This window comes from Anoplophora glabripennis, unplaced genomic scaffold (genome assembly GCF_000390285.2).
Source record: "Anoplophora glabripennis isolate ALB-LARVAE unplaced genomic scaffold, Agla_2.0 scaffold229, whole genome shotgun sequence".
Lineage (NCBI taxonomy): Eukaryota > Metazoa > Arthropoda > Insecta > Coleoptera > Cerambycidae > Anoplophora > Anoplophora glabripennis.
Window position 1 is genome coordinate 169072 of NW_019417127.1, and position 19989 is coordinate 189060.

Below are 19989 nucleotides of genomic sequence, written 5' to 3' on the forward strand. Positions count from 1 at the left end.
CATTTTCAATCGAAAGTATTGTCTTTGGGATTTGACAGAAACGACTAATGGCGTTATCAATTATATTTTTTTCCGAAACATACCCAAAATACTTTTCCTGATAAAAAGCTCTCTTTTTATTAGAGAAATATTTCTGTTTTACTTCCCGTTTAAAAGTTACAAGCAATATCGTCCTAAAGAGTCTCAAAGGATCACCTAAAAATCGCATGGTGGAAGGATCAAGTAGTCGCTGGAAAATAATTGAATGTTCGTTGTTTACATAAACCTAGTAAACTATGGACTGGACCTAGAAAGAGAGGTCAATCGCGTTGATGTGTGCAAGGCAGATGAAGCTAGTTGAGGCAAATACCGGTAAAATAAATTATGGTACACAGGTATACCGGTACAAAATGCTGTAAACAAACTTTGAAGTAAATGTCATGTACTGACATTATTGATTGATTTCTTGAATTTTTGTGTGATTTAGTTAGTGTATGTGAAAGATTCGTAAAAACTAAATATGGTGCAATCGTATTCTGAAATAAATTGCGCAAAGAGATGTTTAAGTGGAGAAAAAAATTAAATTTCATAGGTAGGAAAGAAGTTATGACGGTACCAACATGTTTAAACTTTTTGCAACTTTCTGAAAAGACTGACCCAGTAGAGTTGTCTCTGATGACAACATATTAGATTAAATTATTTCCCCCATTCTCAAAATAAAATGTCATTTTAACATCACACCGAATATAAAGAAAAAGTTTTAACTGAAATGTGCTTAGAATATGCTCCAGCAAAAATTCTCTCGAAATAATATGTTGAACGAAGAAAGCATCGACATAGTTTCAATTTATGCAGTTCTGCAAAGCAAGAAAATATGAAATATTTGAAACAACTACGTCAGAAGAGCTTGCAGTAATGTTAACCAATCGAGTTTACGATATGAGGAAAATAAATGGAGAAATACATAAAGAAGGCAATATAAAAACTATTTGGAATATTATAGTTAAAACAATTCAAATATTGTACTGTAATTAGGACAGTAATATAATAAACCCTTTTACATACCTACACTACTGGAAAAAAATAAAATTTTTTGTCTTTTATTCTCTATATTATTTTTATAAAGTCTTTGAATACGGCCCAACAGAAAAAAAAGGGTAAGAAATCGAGTATAGCTAGCTGATTGGTTGAATTAAATGTAGCGCGTTGCAGTCGAAATTCTGTGAACGAAGCTTAAGCCCTTACTTGTTCCATCTCTCTTGCACACGTCTGAGCGATTGCCGTTTATATAGGTAAAATGACAGTTGGGCAAGTCCAGTAGTTTATGCGCATAAATGTCATAAAATACACTAAAAACGTCAACGTCAAAAACATATAAGTTTTGTGCTTACAAAATGTTTTCTCAATCAGAAAAAGTTGATATGCTTCTAATTTACGGCGAGTCACGAAAAAATTCAAGAAGAGCTATAGAGTTATATCGGGAAAGGCATCCAGAGCACCTCATTCCTGATCATAGAACCTTTACAAGATTGGAGGCGACCTTGCGACGAGATGAAGATGCATTTTCTGTTCTGAAAAACCAAATTGACCGAAGGGTAAGAAACAATGTTAATACAGCTAAACTGTTACAATATTTCGAACAAAATCCACGAAATTCTTTACGGGAGGCTAGCCGGGAATTGAATTTGGATAAATCAGCCGTCCAAAGAATTTTAAAGACCAATGAGTCTACAAAATTCACAATTTGGAGTATTTACCTGAGCGTCACATTGAAAACAGACTTAATTTTATAGCTCAAATTGTAGTAAATGTAGAAACTGTTGATCAGAACCTTTTTCGGCACGTTCTTTGGACTGACGAAAGTCGGTTTGTCAGTAATGATTTGCCAAACAGGCGCAACGAACACTACTGGTCCATTGGAAATCCCCACATTTTAAATCCAGTCCAAAACCAAGGCCATTTAGGAGTATATGTATGGTGCGGTATCATCGATAGGCATTTAATTGGGCCTTATTTTAAAATTCCTACAAGAAGAACTTCCTGCACGTACCTTTGTAGCTAATGAAACCTATGGTTTCGGCACGACGGGGCTCCACCCCACAAGGCCAAGATTGTGCAGCAACATTTAGATAATGCTTACCCAGAAAAATGGATTGAGCTTAATGGACCTATTCAGTGGCCCGGAAAGTCACCAGATCTAACACCCCTCAATTTTTTTATGGGGGGTTTTAAACAATAATGTTTACAAAACACCCTCAAGAGATGTTAATCATTTGAAAGAAAAAATATCACAAACGCTTGTAATGTTAATAAACGTAGCATACAAAGAAGCCAGGCGAAGATTGGATATGTGTCTTGAAATGAGAGAAGTCATACAGAGAATAGATTGTAATATTTATGTAGTATGAAACCGTTTGCCTCATTTTTTAAGTTTAGTTATTGTTATTATCATCTTTGGACTGTATTAAAGAATGATCGAGTTTATTCCTTTTATTTATTGTTAATGACATTTATGCACTATAAACAACGAACATTCAATTGTTTTTCAACGACTACTTGATTCGCTAATGTGATTTTTAGGTGGTATTTGTTTTGAGACTTTAGGACGATATTACTTATAACTTTTAAAAGGAAAGTAATACAGAAAAAATTTTCTAATAAAAGTTTAGTAGAAAAAGTAGAGCTTTTTAATGGGAAAAAAATTTGGGTATGTTTCTGGAAAAAATATAATTGATGACGTCATTAGACGTCTCTGTCAAATCCCAAAGATAATACTTTCGATTGAAAATGGAGCTTACCTCATCCGATTTAACATCACGTGGCCCAAATTTTATTTAAATTTTTTATATCCTCACAGTAGGCCCATACTATCGAGTTTGAGACACCCTGTACTGTTCTACTGTTCTTCCAGGTGTACTTTTAAATACATAAATAAATAAATAAATAAATAAATAAAAAAATAAATAAATAAATAAATAAATAAATAAATAAATAAAACACAATTCAGTAAAACGTTTTGTCCTAACCACCATTATTGTTCATCAAATCCTAGACCTGCGTTCAAGTGCCTCTATTAAGGTAGTGATTTTGATCCTGCTGACCGATATTTACAGGGGTAGATCCCTTAGATTAAATATTTCGGTCACCATACTACACGTGGCCCTTTTGGAACAAGGAGCACGCACTCATGTACTCAAATATCGACTGCTTAGTTGACTATAAAAATATTGCTTTCCCAATTCTCAATTTGTATATCTATTAATATTAAATGTAAAAGACTCAAATGTTTCGGTTAATAAAGAAATTCGTTTTTTTAAGATTTTTTCATCTTAGTTTGATTTCGATTGTTTTCATTTTTTTACTTATTTTTTACGGTTTATTCATATGGCTTTAGTAAGTTTTTAGGCATTTCAACTCATATTTTTTTGTTCCGGGTTAAGTATGTCAGAGAAGATTAAATTCTATTTTATCTGTCTAGCCATCGTAAGGGTTAAAGTTGCAGCTTTTTGAGATGTTCAAAATTTTCCTTAATTTTCAAGAAATTTGTATAGAAATTCTTATAAAATTAGCTCTGCACCTAAAAATGTTAATTCTGTTAGTCTTTAGATACCCTTAATTGCACAAGATGATATTTTTGTAGCCTGTGACAGAAAATTTTGAGTAAGTGTAACTAATTACACAGACCAGCAAAATGTAACTTTTTTTTGGAAGCAGAAACTTGAATATATATTTCCGAAGGATTTACGTGCTCTGAATCCGAATCTGGCAGCAGAATTGCCCTATTACGTCAGGTTTTTAAAGTATCCCAACCTAAAAGTGCAAAAAACACTGTTTTTTGTCATATTTGAGGTTATGTAATAATGCCATCTATTCTTTTTCAAAAAACTAATACATTGAATCTAAAAGTACAAGGCTCCCTCTTTCGAATGCCGTTGAGTTTGCTCAAATATCTTTTTTTTTTCGTTGAGATATCACATGTTCAAATTTTTAATCAGTTTGAACTGCAATCAACTGTTTGACGTCTAAGGGATCCTTAGTAGATTATCGCATATTAAGAAACTGATAAACTTAGAAATTTCAACATGTGATATCTCAACGAAAAAAAAAGATATTTTAGCAAACTCAATGGCATTCGAATGAGGGAGCCTTGTACTTTTAAATTAGGATATATATATTTTTTAAAAAGAATGGATGGCATTACTACATAACCTCAAATATGACAAAAAACAGTGTTTTTTGCACTTTTAGGTTAGGATATCTCAAAAACCTGACGTGATAAAGCAATTCGGATTCAGCGCACCAAAATCCTTCGGGAAAGCATATTAGTGTGTCTGCTTCTGGACCCTTGTTGACCTGTGTTATTATTGCGTTTCCAATGGAATTTTGATCTTCCTATAACATAATATTTTTTTTTGTAAAAATCTGTTGTAAATATGAAGTGTATGTTAACGATGCATCCAAAAACAACACAATTCTTGAAAGTAGCATTAAAAATATTTAATTAAATACTAAAGGAGCAATATTTCTATTTCTTACAATATAATTTATTTCCTTTTATTGTTAATCTGGTAGAAATTTTCATCAATAATCTCTGAAAAAGAAGAAAACTACAATTTAACTTTTATTACGCCTCTACCAGATTAAAAAGGATTTAGTTTTATACAGGGTGATTCAGAACTTATCCAAAAACAAAATTCTGGATGTACAGGGGACCCTTACGAATACAATTTTGTAAAGAATTAATCAAAAAGGTCAGTTCGAAATTGATTTAAAAATACACTTCTGCACGGCACTGGAAACTGGTCCACTGTAAAACCTAACCTCGCACAATGCGACCGGTATGGCGGCGTGATAAAAACGGACAAAAACTTTCGCAAGGAAAGAAATATGTAAATAGAATTTTATCACACCTATTTTATATCGGCAAATTCAAATGCTTTTGCCTTTATTAATTATTAATAAAATTAATTTATGTTTTTAAATAATAAAATCATTTGACATACCCGATGCTGCAACAGCAATTGTTCAAAATTTTATCCACTCACGTGTAAACACATTTGGGTCCGTCTTATTCACTTCCTACGAACTAACACAAATGATCTCTTGCCTCACCATAACACAAATACTTCACCATAATACAAATGTTGTCTTGCTTCACCATAAATTAAAACGATACCCATCAACTCTGAGTTGCTATAGACGCAAGCCATTTTTGACACTAACTACTAAAAAACTGATGTAAATACCACAGATAACAGGTAAAAACTACCGCAACGACGGATTTCAGTATTAGGAGTCACATGGCTCTCCACGCGTATTGCGAATGACGCTAGAGACTACAGTTGTCCAGCTATGTAGTGGTTTAATGTGCTATAACTTCAATAATTTTTTTTTCGGAAACTATAAGGATTTTACAAAAAATTTTTTTACAATATTGACTCCATTTCTCATGCCGCATCTATCCCCAAATTTTTTTGGATAAGTTGTGAATCATCCTGTATAACATGGAACAAAAATATTTTGGGTCAAGTCAACGAATAGTGACTGTGTATCGTAATAAATCATAATCATATAAAAAATGTAGAGTATTTAATTTCAAAAATATGTTTTAGCACCGGCATTAGTGCATAAAACAGCATGTATGTGTATGTTTCAAAATTTACCTCTCTGAGTATAGGTAATAGCCTTAGATTCTCAGATATATTGAACAATTCCACATACAGTCTACACCTTGTACAACCACATGCCGATTATTTTTTGATTTTATTAATCTGCTCGACCTAATGTGCAATAATATTTTTAACAATTTTCTATGAATAATAATAAACCTGACCCAAATATAGACGCTGGTTTCTACGATAATGCCCATGATTACACGCACGACCATATTTGATCACGGGTAGTTTCATGTGTCGTAAACACACGCAAAATAGACGATTTTATTACATACATATTCTTAAGATTACTCGTAAAATTTTTATTTCACGCCGTATTCAACCTGCTTTTTTAAAAAGAAAAAATACAATCGAAGGATATTATCCTTTGTAACAAGGAAGCAAATAAACATTAAAAAAATCGTGTTTATTACCCACCGATATACTATGAAATCAAATTTCTAACCGTTTTCATTAAAATTTACAACAAAAAACGAGTATTGTTTGTTTTGATGCATGGAATCAAACTCTGAGAGTTCTTTTTCTGTTACATCCTGTATAAGTGCATGTATCTTCTTTTTACAAAATATTTTTGCATTACGACAAACTAAAAAAATGGATATACCAGTGAATTTTGGTGTCTAAATTTATTCTTAAGGAAAGCATAATATTCTAAATAATCATGATTGATATACTTAGGTATATTATCTACACATACTTTTTAGTAATTTATCTTACCTCAAGGTGAATTCTGATTTCGGTAACTTAAGAAAGGGTGTGTTTTCGCTTACCCTTGGAATACTAATCAATCAATCAATCAATCAATCATGTAACATTGACCTATTTGATAACACGTATAATGTAATGTTAGCTATAACTGTATTGCCTAAGTAGTTCATGGTGCATATAGGTTATTTTACCTGGGCAGATTTCCTGATTTTGTAAGAACCTGGGTGACAAATTATTGGTTACATTTTTACAAATATAGAAATAGTTATTTATTAATTAATATTTCTTTATACAATCTTTGAAGACGAATACATATAAATGGGATATACAGGATGTTTTTATTTAAAGAAGTTGTATGAATCAAAATCGCAATTTTTCTGAGAAAATGGGTGGAGCGTACGAATTCTGAAAAAGTTTAAATAATTAACACTTTTTAATAAATTTCGTTGATTTATGACAGAATTCAAAAATGATTACCTAATAACACACCCCCAAAATAAATTTAATAATGTGATAGACTAGCCACCATACCCAATTTCCGCTGAAGTATGTTTATGTTCAAGGTTATTGAAGGCCAACTCTTTTTTTAATAATAATACAATTTTTGTCACAGAAGTTTGACAGAACGAGAAATTTAACGTTCGAAGACGTGGTCGAGTATTTTTTCATTTTCAAGGTCATCTGAAGGTCTCCCTCCTCTAATTTCTTAAGCTGGTATCTTGTCAGGATAGCGAGATGTCGAGCCAATGACCTCTACAAATGTTGTTCAGTTCATTGGGGACCCTCCTGACCTTTAGGTTGACCTTGAAGACCATGTTTAAGGTTGCTTCAAGGTCAAATTTTGTTTTTTACTGTAATTTCTGACCCCGGACTCCGAAAGAACGATTAATTAATTTTACGTTCAGAGACAAGGTTGAGTTATTTTTTCATTTTCAAGATCATTTGTAGGTCAATTCCCCCTCTAACTTCTCAGGCTAGTATCTCGTCAGGATAGTGAGATATCAGGGCAATGACCTCTACATAAGTTGTTTGGGTCATCGGATTCGACCTTGAATATCGTAGATTGGATCACCTTTTGGGGTAATGTCACCATCTCCAGCATGAGGTAACCAGCTTTCTCAGGTAACCAGCATTTGAAATATCCACCCACACTGCGAAACCAATTATATTACGGCCACAATAGTTATCATTTTTATGTCCTCAAAATTATGAATCATCATGGATACTAAGATCATCATCTCAGCGTCTTAGAGCCGATTTTAGTAATTTTAATTATAATGATTTTCAAGGTTAAATTTGAGGTCACAAAAAGATGGTCTTCGATGACCCAAACAACTTTTATAGAAGTCATTTTCTCGATATCCCGCTATCCTAATGATATACCAACCTGGAAAGTTGGAGATAGCAATTTGACCTTCAAATAACCTTGGAAATGAAAAAGTAACTCAGTGTTAACGAACGTTAAATTTTTCGCTCTTTCAGAATATGTGGTCAGACATTGTATTACCCACCATAAGAAAGCAAGAGTTGATCTTCAAATAACATTGAAGGTGACTTTAAAAAAAATTAACTAATCACGTATTGGAATGTAAAATTGCTAGTCCTTTCAGAATCCCGGAACAAAAATTGTATTGCCATCAAAAAACAAGAGTTGACCCTCAAATAACCTTGAACATGAGCTAATTTCGTCAAACGGACATAGGATTCGGATTCAGCGAGCCTAAGCTTGAAGTTAAAAAGATTAGTTAAAACGAAATGTAAAAATAGAGGTTGTAGTGTAGATTTTCTGATCCTCGATCCGTATTAGGCCACGCTAAGGCCACGTGTATCTCCACGCATATTACGAATGACTACAGTTGTCCAGCTATGTAATGGTTGAAAGTACTACAACTTCAATAATTTTTTTCGCGGAAATTATAAGGATTTTACAATTTTTTTTTACGATATTGGCCCCATTTCTCATGTCGCATCTATTCCCATTTTTTTTTGGATAAGTTGTGAGTCACCCTGTATATGTATGATTTAAATTTGATGCAGGATAGTATAGAGTGTAATACTTTGTTATTACGGACAACAAAATGTCGCACAGACGCTATTTTGCGATTTCGCAAAAATATATTCACATTCTTTGTAATATGTATATATATACTTTGCTTAATTCTGATGAATAATAAGGATGCCTATGATTGTACAATTTAGATGTTCAGTATGTAAACTAGTGTTATTTACAGTTTCAGCTGAAAGTATGTATTTACTTATGTTTAAATGTAATTTTATCGTATTTTTCTTATCGTTTTGCTTTGTTTTTATATTTATTATTAAGAGTAGATAAGCAAAAGGAGATCCAGCTCAATTTGCATAATTTAGGGGTGAAGAAGATGTTCAGGGCAGATTCCCTCGAAGATGTGTCATTTTCCCGCGAAGAGGGGTTTTAGATTTTGAAGAAGAAGTAAAAAAAGAAGATGTTCCGGGCAGATTCCCGCTAGGAGGGGTCCTTTAAAGAAGATGTAAAAAAAGGTAGGGGTTCGCGGCAGATTTCCGCAAAGAAGGGTTATTTCGAGGCAGATTCCATCGAAGAGGGGTCATTTAGATTTTGAAGAAGATGTATTTGTGGTAAATAGGTTCATCAATAAATTATCTTCGTTATTTGAGCCACCCNTATGGTAGGGTGGAAGAATGTTGGCTTGGGTCAATGTGAGAGATTGACACCGGTTGGCATTTGACCACCCCCCTAATTAATGAGGTTTTCCAGGTTTCCCTCATTCCTATACTGAATGGTGGTTAGGGCCTACCAACATAAGTCGTTCCTGGGCGCAAATGCGGCCTGCCTAATAATAATATGTAGCCTCCTCTCCCGCACAAGTCTCCGACTTATGGGCTAATTCTCGTAGTTAGAATGAAGGATAGAGATATTATTATTATTATTATTATTATTAAATCGGGACTTCTTGGAGGCCATATCACAGAACCAAAGTTGAAGCAAGTACCTGATGATTTGTGGTTCTTCTATTAGGGAATCTCCGGTGGTATTCTTTTATGGCTGCCAGGGCATTTCCATCACAAAAGCCATACACGTAAATGTAAGTTACTTCTCTTGTAGTAAAGTCAGTCATTTCGAAAAAAATGCACGCACGTAAATGAATTTTCAAGCAATTATTTACTACATTTACAAATGAATTATTGTTAATGACAGCAGGTGCTTTTATTTAACTATCAGAGCAAAGTTATTTGGTTACAAAAATCCTTGTTTTACGCATTTAAACATTTTAATAATTTTATCTCTAAAGTGATTGTAATTGACAGTGGCTGCAATTTAATATAAACGATTTTATCAGTCTATATTGTCTTAAGAGGTCATTTTAATAGAGAGGTACTATTCGATTAATTGTTTTTGTAAAACCATATTATTTTTTACTAAAGCATTTTACTGAAAATATGTAAGGACGCATTTTTATAGTAAAATAAAAGTTAAATCTAAAAAACAGATTATTTCCAATATTAGTCAGATGCCCAACATTTTTATTTTAGAGGTTTGCCATAGTGGTGATTACACGTCACTGACTTTTAGTAACCTGCTGGTTCCTCACAGAAAAGTAGCAATTGACAATGATATGTACAACAAAAGATTTTAAAACAATCTATTAAGGTGTTCTGGAAATATTAAAAAAATACTATAGTATAACAACCCTAGGTTCGATCGAAAAAAATATAAAAAGTAAACGTAGTTGTGGCCAAAAATATGTGATCGTCATAAGGAATCCCTACGTTGTATACATCTATTTTTTTAATTGACCGGAAGGCCCTGGCTACTAACTTTGTAGAGGGGAAGTATGGTTTAATTTTATAAAACAAAAGCAGAGTAAATACACCTAACTTTATTATTTACGTACAACAGTCTTCAAATTAAACATGTGACAAATAGAATGAACAACAAAAACATTAACAACCATTTAACATAAAATGAGAGTGCCAGGCTCACCTAGAGCTCCTGTGGGGAAAGAGCATGGCAGAGAAACCCACGATCGTTGCTCTAACCACCCAAATATAAATACAAAACAATCGCTAACCAAAGGCATAAGTTAAGATCCTTTGCTAATGATAAATAAAACACAACTTATTTAATGTGTCACTAAATGTCACCTCACTCGAATCAGACATACACACTTCCAAGTAAAACTGAAGAGGTTTGGTGTTAGTTAGCCGGCAAAGCCGGAAGGTAATAATAACAACAACAATAATAAGAACAACAACAATAACAATAATAATAATAGGTAAGGTACTGGAGTCCCATACGGGAGGCAATCCAGCTATAGTTGAGATTTCGGAAGAACAACAACAATAATAATAATAATAAGTAGGTAAGGTACTGGAGTCCCATACGGGAGGCAATCCAGAGCAATTCTTTAGCATTTTTAGAGCATTTTCTTTTTTATTTAATATCATGGGCGAAAATGTTAGTAAATTCAACAAAGCTCTTACATGCGTATGACAAAGTGCGTACAAGAAATCAAAGAACAACGTAATCCTGATAAAACAAGTTAAATGTGAAACAAAGAAGTTGTTATTGCAATATCTGGGCAGCCACGACAATATATACATTTTTAAACATGTAATAAATAATGAGCAATCGTTAATAATAATTGTAACAATTTTACCTTAGAAAAATATACGCCCCTGAGCATAAAACAATGAAGGCTAAACATATACAGAATTTTTATCATGAAACGTCTATAATCATCACAATCATAAGATTACATAGAGCAATTAACAACAAAGTACTTAGAGAATATTACCTGCTAATTAATACCGGTTAAACACTTAATTTTCCACTACTATATTTTTCACACTACACTGTCCGCCGATCGTCTTGCTACCTATCTGCACCCTGTTCTCACTTCAACTCCCTATGTTTAACTTACTAGGCTTCCTTCCAGAATTGCTCCACCTAGGCGTTTGCTTTTTTGCACTTCCTTCTACCGACCGTTAATATTACTTTTTCATTATTATACAACACTCATGTAACAGCTGACGTCGAAGTTGATAAGATAAGTACGGTTTTGCACAATACTATTTTTTTATGAACTTGAACACCCTGTAAGTCTTTCTAACTAGGCGTTTTTGACCAATTATTTTGTTTTGGCGAGAAGAAGTTTCTGTTAAATTTTTAACTCCTAATTATGACTCACACTGTGTAGGTACAGACTGAGTAAAAATTTTTTTTCTTTAAATTGAATAGCCGGAAATTTTCCCCATTTCCCCCAACCTATAATAAGCGTTCCGATATGCCATTTACGCCTACATTTTTGCATTGAAAATTAGCCGTAAATTACTACATGTCATGCCGAAATGTCCTTGTTTCGATTCAGAAAACACCTTGACTGATTTGCGCGGTCATTCATAGACCTTGTGTCAAAACTGTTTACTGCAATCTCCGCCCCATCAACAGACTTTTCTTAACTAATGTACATATTAATAAGAATATCCTGCTGAATATATACATACTCTTAATAACACCGCACAGCAAAATCAATGCTGGAAAATTGGAGGAATGTTCTCGTTGCAGATTTTCAGATTTATGAGGAATAATAATACGGGAATGTGTAATTATATGTAATAGTGCAATTACTGCTTTACAGCATGTCATTTCTGTAGGATATAGTTCAACTGAAGTAAACCATATTGATATAAAACTGGACTTTAATACCTGAAGTGTTTCATAAATGTATAACATGTACCTCCCTATATATGTGTCATACATGGAAATCATAGAATAATGTAATCTTTAATGTAATCTGTATTGGCAATACATCTAGATTAACGTGAATTATTTAATCAATATTTGTCCTTTTTACTAAATTTATTTTTAAAAATATAAATTTTACTGTTGTACTTTTGCTTTATTTAATGTAATCATAAAAATGTTCCTAAAAATCTGATCAAAAAACAATTCATATTAATCTAGACATATTGTCAACACTTTTGACATTGTAGTTTTAAGTTTAATTTTTTCTAAACGCTTTAAAGTAGAACAACAATAATCCAAGATTTTGCTTTGAAATATTAAAGATTTCAATATGTCAAGTAAATGTTTTTTTCTCCAGTAATATTTAGATACATAATTTTTAATTATTTTAGATAATTGTTAATTATAATGTTTGGTATTAAAGAATATTGTTAGACTTCGTTTGGTAAGACTTTTAGAAGGAACCAATTTAAATTAGTTAAATATCTCACAGATTCTTCGTCACACAATTAAAACAAACAAGAGTAACACTTTTGCTAAGGGTTTTTCGATTCTTTAAAAATTGAACATGAAACACAATTTTTGATCAACTACATACAATCATTGAAGACTTAAAACGTACAATGGATGCTTCTCATAGTAGGCACTTACATATAACAATTAAACAAAAACTAATCAGTGATGTAAATCTGGAGGGGTCCCTGTTAAAATATTTTGACTTTGCAAATTTGGAGAGATCATTTTCAGTTCTTGTGCCTCATGAGTTTTTCTCTTTTTGTAATTCTCAGGTAAAAGTACAAAAACCATGACAATCTTAGAGGCATATTTAGTAGTGTGATAACTTAGGATAATTTAAAGTTTTGCGATTATTTCAATGAAAGATAGTGAAACGGTTAGATTTCCATAATTACGTACTTTTAATATGTTTGCTGATGATTTTTTAATATTTTCTTGATTTGGCCTTCTATTCATGAAGTAGTAATTCTAGGAAAAAATTCAAGAGACAAAAGTTTAGATTCGAAACAATCTATACAGGGTGTCCGCAAATTTCACCGACAACATTTGACTGCGATACTGCATATTCACGACGATAAATAAATATGATCTACAAAAAAAGTTAAATAAAAACCTTTTGGTTTTTGAGTTACAGGTCTTCAAAGTTGTCAAAAATAAAACTAATTTAATTAATAACTTCATAACAATTTTACCGATCGCGTTAAAATTTGGTACATATATGCAAATAATGCCATTTTTCTCAAGAATGGCTTTCTGTAGGCGATTTTCTCAAGAGACAATATTTTTTTAAATAAAACGACCTTTTCAATGTTACCGTCCGTTTTAAAAAGAATACGACCACTGTAAAAGTTTTGACCGCTAAAAGAGATAGGTAACCGGAGAAAACTATCACCCAGTATATCGATTTGACTAAAGTTTTAAGAAATGATATGTAATAATGGTCGAAATAATTTGCGGACACCCTGTATAAGTAAATCTCCATCAAATGAAGAAATATGTAGAAGAGTATACCTATCTATTGAATCTTTTGTAGAATTATAGTCATGTAAAAGAGAAGAAGAGCCTAACGTTCAATAGTTTAGAAATACTTTCCATCCGATTACGCTTTATTTCAAAATCGCAATCAATATCCTTGAATAGAGAGAATAAGCTATTATTTTAGAATATGTGTTTTGCTATATTAATTAATTATCAAAAGAAAAATCTGCAAATAAAGCAATTGTTTCTGTATTAGTATAGTAATATTGTTTCTTCAAATTTGAATTGAATTACTATTACAAATTATACGCATATGTACCTAAATTGAATAACTGTAAGCAGGCAACGGCCATACCACGATGTAAAATACCAGTTCTCGTCCGATCACTGAAGTCAAGCATCGTCGGGCGCGGTTAGTACTTGGATGGGTGACCGCTTGGGAACACCGCGTGTCGTTGTCCACTTTTTATTTTAATTAATTGATTAATGACGAATAATTTTTTTTTTTATTAGTAGATTTGCATTTTATGACGGGGAAGGGTACGTAGAATGATATCAAAAAAGTAACTACCGAAAGAAGTAATGCTAAGTTGCAAATAAGTGGCAAATTTACGCGTTTTTAATTTTTTTTTACTGTCCATGAAAATCTAAACGACCTATCGGAAAATTAGTTATTTTTTGTTGTAGGAAATTAAATTACCTACAATTTAAGGTACCTAAAGTCCTAGTCATTTTTCACCTATTTTTTAACTGTAAAATAAAGGACAAACGCGGAAAAATCAGTTTGCGAAAATTGCGCATTATCATTGCAAAAAGCAATGGATCCAAAGACCAACATGTGTGTCAAAGGCCGATTCGATTAACCGTGAAATTGTTGCCCCAGGTATTTGTTAATAAATTTCATTGGTTCTTTTTTGCAACTAATTATTGTTAATTACTAAACGTTAATATCTTAGATATAGGTTCTAATTGATCCAAAGAAACGTATCGAAAAAGAAAAATGTCAAAAAGTTGTAATTAATTAGCCCTTTACAACTAACAAAGTAGGAGTGCAAAACAGAGTTATAAACAAGTTGTCCCAGGGTCAGGCAAAAGCCGCTCGGGAATTCGCTCTTTTTGTATTACATAGAGCTTATTTTTACGGAAATTAAAAAAAAAAAGAAATTACCTACGCCTCTTTGTTCCCAAGATAGCTTTTTCTTATAACGTTAATTGTTAATTGGACGTATCGAACCTGGATTTGAGAGACAATTAAAAAAGGGTTAAACTTTTATTTTCAACTTTAATGAAAGGCCTGCACGCAGGAGGAGCATCGAGTCCGTGCACATGCGTGAACGCCGCCCTCGATCCGCGCGAATTTTTTTTATCCAAATTTGAAACGGTCAAGTTTTTTCTCAAAAAGTGCGGAAATAATAAAAATGGCTATAAAAGAAGGCCTATACCTTTTTTGGGGACCAAGGCTGCTTAGAATATTCTGCCTCGAGACTCCAAAGTAGCTGACTGTCAGTTAAATGTATTAGTAAACAGCTTCAAAAAACATAACTTTTATACTAAAATTATCATCAAAGTTTAAAGAAAACAAATATGTTATGAGGAAGAATTCATTTCAAGAGCTAATAACTCTGCAGAGTGAGCCCGAATAAAAAGAAATACATGGACTTGACATTATTTTTCCGAGTCCTGTGAGGTACGAGAGATTGTCCACCATTTCCTGGACTTATGTATTTATTGCATTATTCGAATAAACAGATTTTAACGTAACTAATGAAGTAAAAGTTCTTCTAAATGACACAATATTTCATCAATTTGCAACTTATATCATTTAGGAATTCCAAGGTATTTGAAAAAAAAAGAACAACTGAGTGTATTTTCCAAATCATAGAAGCATACTGTATCACACATTACTTCATAAAAGTATACATTAAGTTAAATTTCAAAGCCACATGTAACTATTAATAAAAATAATCGAGTCGATAGAGATTTTACCCTTGAGATATCCTGAAGTTATAATATATAACACAGATTTACGTTCAAGATGTTAGAGTTATACGAAGTAGGTTGAATTTATTGGATTATTAAATCTTAAATACCAGAGCAATTATTGATCCTAGTCTTGAGCCTCAGTATGCTCAATGATCATTTTGCTTTTAATTCCTTTATTTTCGGGTACCCAGCTCAACCTAATCATGTTAATACCTACTAGTTGATTTAGCAGTTGTAAACAGTACCAAACAAGTTTTGAGCATATTACATTTGGGTCTAAAACTGTCAAACGCGGACTTACAGTGAAGATTTTTTCTTGGAATGATGTGAAAACTTCTAAGCTTTAAATTTTGTTGAATCCATTATAATCGGGAAATTAATAATAACTATCACAAATACTTTTAATTGATAAACTGCTGTCACTAGTGTCACTTTTGCTTAAAAAACAGGAAACAGGGCAACAGGGTTTGACGGACATATTTTCTTCTTCTTCAAAATTATGCAATAGAATCGCTACTACCTTCTTGTTCAATTGCGCCTTATGACGTCAGACTAGTTTTTAAGTAACGTAAAAATTCATAAATGATTTCTACCACTAATTTGTCATATATTTAAAATTTTACTGTACAGGCCGGTTCTTTTATATAAAATCTTTGTATCAACAACAATTTGTATATGGTTTGTTTTTATAATCAACAACCCTATTAGCTTGTTAAAATTCTGCACTACCCACTGAAGAAGCACGAAAAACAAAATTTAAGCACGGAACGATTTTGTTTTCGTTTAATTCGAATTACTTATCGTCGAACAAGATGTACAACAAGAGATATTTTTAATTCCTACGCTAAGCACACCAATTAATTTTTTATTCCATAAGCGATCATACCCAATATCCGCGGAAAAGAATCGGCCGCCTCTAAACCGCCCCATAATGCCATATTAATAGAATTTTTGTTAACAAGGTACATACCGCTCTACTAACCGAATCGTTTTCCATCTGGAGCGAAAATCACGTCTACGGGTAGCGAGAACGGGGTGTTTTTTTGCATCGGATAATGATAGGAACGTGACGTGTGGAATTGAAACATAACAAGGCTTAAGCGGATAATCGAAACGTATGGGATATATACATATGCTGAATAATTTTCCGGGTGTTTTTTTGTAAGGATCCATAATGGGTTTGATAAATTGCCGAATGGGTTCTTTTTGTGTGCCACTTCTCGAATCGCTGTTGTGGATCCGATGAAATCATAAAAAAATTCAGAGATTATTAGTCCGTTTCCGTTGAAGAAATCAGGATACGGTATTATAGGATTATAGGATTTTAAAAGGAACTATGAGACGTTTATTACATGAATCGTTCAAATGGTCATTTTAGATTAAAAAACCGCGGAGTGCTATTAAGTTAGAGGGTGGAAATTGCAGATAGGGGTGAAAATGCTCCCCTTTCAGTTTTTTAATTGTAGCTCGAAAATGAAGCAAAATTTCGCTATAGTTCACAGGGAAAATTTTGTAGAGAATTGAATTTCCCATCGAAAGGGCTTATTTACAAAATTTAAGGGAAAAATTTTATGCAAAAAATCGTTAATAAACTATTAAAAAAAGCAAAAAATAGGATTTTTTTATTTTTCAGCAATTTTCTTTGCCTACTTCTACTAAAAAACAAATTATAGCCAAAAAAGTAAAAAATTTAAGAAAATCTTATTTTTGAAACCATATCGAAAGTTTGCTTCGTTTTCGTGCTATATTTAAAAAATTGCAAAAGTGCATTTTTACCCCTATCTTCAATTTCATCCCTCTAATAAAATATTTGTTTATGCTTTTCGCTATTAAAATTACTAAACGAATATTTAAATTCTCAATTAATAAAATACCTTCATTATAGTTCCCCATATATTTTTTTATTATCTTGTTACTCATCTTATTGATTGTCTTAAATTGGTTCAATATTCTCCTTAGGTCGTACAAATTTTTAGATCTCTTTGTATTATTTATCTTTCAGAATCATCGGTAGAAAAACTTCAAATTAGTTTTGCTGATTATAAAATTAAGGAAAATATATTTAAAAATATATTCTTTGTCTACAAAAACTCCTTTTATAGTTATAGTATTTTTTTGTGCAAATTATGAAAGCACATTCCGTTTCTTTGTATTATTAGGTATATGGTAACTACCTAGGTATTAAAAAAATTTCTGCTTGTCGAAAAGATTTCTGTCGACCGACTTTTCAATATCGTCTATATGTTTGTAAACGACTGCTATATACAGGATGTTTGAAAAAATATTTCATAATTGATAAAGGCGGTAACGATTTTTCACAATTTTCAAAATAAGAAAAAATAATTTTAACTACTTCATAATTAAGAAATTACGTTGAAATTTTAAAACTTTTACTTATTCCTCAAAATGTCTTCATGATAAAAATTGAAGTCAAAAGAGCTTGAAGGCTCGTAATATTATTTAATTATTTCATTGTGACAGGTAGCTATGTTTTATTACCTACTTGAATAGATTTTTTGTTTTTGTATTTTTAAATAAGAATTATTGACTGCACTGTCTGGACAAAATTATTTTATTTTGAGAAACTGTTTAACAAAACTTATAAACATTTTTGAAAAGCCTTGGATTTATATAACATGATTTTTATCTGAATAATTATGAAAATAAAATGAATGATTATTATCATCTAAGAGAAATGTTCGTATTTACAAAAACATCTTCAGTAAAATCACAATTACATACGTGAGATTCTTGTATAGACTGCCGTACATTGATGTAATTTAGTAGATATTTAAAGTACGATGTTTTTTCGGGTTGTTAGGCCGTGGTCTGTGTACCTACCTACCGCCGGTTACAGAGTTGTTGTTCGCGGGCACGGCTCTGTGGGAGCGGAACCGCTAGTAGAACCGCTAGACCCGCCCTGATGTTCATTTCCGTTCCCTGGGACGCTCCATAATAGTTTCTGCAACTTGTCGCATCCAATACTTCCAGAGCAAGAAAGAACTGATATCTATTCGTCGAAGTCCGATTCGGTATTTGTCAATGATTGTCCAATGGGAGTTTTGCCGTTTGATCTGTTTCGACCAATAGTTTCGCAATCGCCGTTTATCGAGCCCTTGAACATTGTTCATCTCATTCGAAAATGTGAAATGATCATGCTGAGCATATACAAAACGCATCGTGTATCCCCTACTTCTCCTTAAAATTCTAAAGGTGAGTATTCAAATAATAAAGCTCGCAGAAGCTTTAAGTATGTGTTACCAAGAAGAGATTTTCTTCTGCTAGATCTTCGTCAGTTGAAGCATGACGTCTTTGGAAAATTTAATTAAACTTATACAGGGTGTTTCTGAAATAAGTGCGTTCCATAAAAAGGGTGGTAGAGGCACGAAAATGAGCAACTTTCATTAAACAACTAATTATCTAAAACATTACGTTTTAAATTGAAAAAAATATCACATGAAAATTTAAACAAATTTAAAGTCGTCCCCGGCGGCGCAGCAGTCAACTGTACCTTTGATATCGAAGCTGCCGCGCGCCGCAGTGCGAAAGCGCTGATGGCAGTTTTGACGGATTAAATTTCGTGTTCGAAAATGCTGAAATTTATTCAAATTTCATTTAAAAATACCTAACACAAAAGTTGTACGAATAAACTAATTACTTACGAATAGACAATATGCTTGTTATCTATTGCTTGAACCCTGCTTTATTACTTAATCTTCTCTTTTTTATCATAACATAAAGTCGTGGCAGATTTAACAAAAACTTCCAAGCTATTGAAGTCAGTGATTTGTTTGATTGTTTGGGTCACCAGGTCACTGAATCATAAAGAAGCCGTTTCATTTTCCTGGTGTACAGAGTAACGCAGAACTGTTGGTTGACAGCTATACAGGAAAACAGAAAGAACAAATAGAAAATCGTCAACAGGGATTCTTATGAAGATACAAGTTTTGACTTAAAATTCTATCTTGATAAGCTGATTTATATCGAAATTATTGTTCTCAATTTCATAAATATTATTAATTTATATTTCGTAAAGGTTTTCTTTTTCTCAACAAATTTAATAAAAAAAGGTTTTCAATATCTAAAACGATATGAGTAAAGAAATTAAACACCAACAGATCAAGTCTGACTGATTTTGTTTGCGTTGCCGTGGAGAAATACTTTGGAGTGGAGTTAAAATCATTTAAGAGGAGAGCACCATACAGATCGAACTCATTAGATCTTGTTAGCATGATGACTAACGAATAATTTAGCTATTTGGATGTCTATCTACAGACTTATTGTGAATTGATGACAAAGAATGTGTCATTTGCTTAAATGATATTGCTACTTTTGGAGAAGCTTGCAAATATTCGACTAATGATTTGTCAATAATGAATATAAATATTGAAAGTATTTTGTGTTTTA

General features: G+C 32.3%; 1 protein-coding gene and 1 non-coding gene across 2 annotated transcripts in view; both read left to right on the forward strand.

Annotated features, from left to right (window-relative positions):
- Positions 1–19989, forward strand: part of LOC108908085 (echinoderm microtubule-associated protein-like CG42247) — a 111608-nt gene that overhangs the window by 11837 nt on the left and 79782 nt on the right. The gene's annotated exons all lie outside the window — the stretch shown is intronic.
- LOC111692160 lies at positions 13941–14060 on the forward strand. The gene has a single exon (XR_002763155.1). It is a non-coding gene; the product is annotated as a 5S ribosomal RNA (ribosomal RNA).